Source organism: Corythoichthys intestinalis, chromosome 10 (genome assembly GCF_030265065.1).
Source record: "Corythoichthys intestinalis isolate RoL2023-P3 chromosome 10, ASM3026506v1, whole genome shotgun sequence".
Classification (NCBI taxonomy): Eukaryota; Metazoa; Chordata; class Actinopteri; order Syngnathiformes; family Syngnathidae; genus Corythoichthys; species Corythoichthys intestinalis.
In genome coordinates, this window is record NC_080404.1 from 6,705,001 (window position 1) to 6,705,696 (window position 696).

Consider the following 696-nt stretch of genomic DNA (forward strand, 5'->3'; position numbering starts at 1 on the left):
TTTCTGCCTTTTTTTAGTGGACTAATGCAGTTAAGTCCTATATGATAAAAGCACTGGACAGAATTTGAATTAAGGTGAAATTTTATGTGTTTTACTGGCTGGAAATGACATAGAAAGTAGCAGAAGATTTGTTGCTTTGATTTCTTGTGTGTGTGTGTGTGTGTGTGTACATTTGTCACAAAAAGATGCAAACTGCAAAAAGCCTTCGACGATAGAAATGACAGGAATCATTTGGTTAAATGCTGCTAAAGTTTGAATTTCCTTAAGAGTTGTCTGATAAGATTTGAGTTAAGAAAAAGTTGTTTACAATATATATTTTTCCTGAACTCTCTGTTGCAATTATTTGCATCATTTCTTGTATTTCAATCATTCCTACACTAATCTAGAGAAGAGTATGGTATATATTTAACATTCACTCTTTAAAATTTTATAACTTTATTTATTCAGTCATTAATGTCACGTAGCCTCACGGGGGTCATATATTTAGCCTTTTTTTTTATTATTTTTTTTATGGGCATGACTTTCACGTTCCATAATAACATGATTTGAAGTTAACCTAAACATTATGGGAGAGAAGTGGTTATGCATGTGTTGACAAAGTGCATTGTGGAGTTTTTGTTAGAAACAAAAATAAAACTTAAAATATGTGTAACACTGATTCACAACTTTCTAGTGTCATTTCCAGCTAAAATGTAT

At 31.0% G+C, this 696-nt stretch overlaps 1 protein-coding gene across 1 annotated transcript in view; it reads left to right on the forward strand.

Annotated features, from left to right (window-relative positions):
• The window catches only part of drgx (dorsal root ganglia homeobox), a 16,120-nt gene extending 15,906 nt beyond the window's left edge, over nucleotides 1–214 (forward strand). Inside the window, exon 6 of the mRNA XM_057849084.1 lies at nucleotides 1–214. This exon is cut by the window's left edge and continues 491 nt beyond it. The gene's annotated coding sequence lies outside the window, so the exon portion shown is untranslated.
• The last annotated feature ends 482 nt before the right edge of the window (nucleotides 215–696 follow it).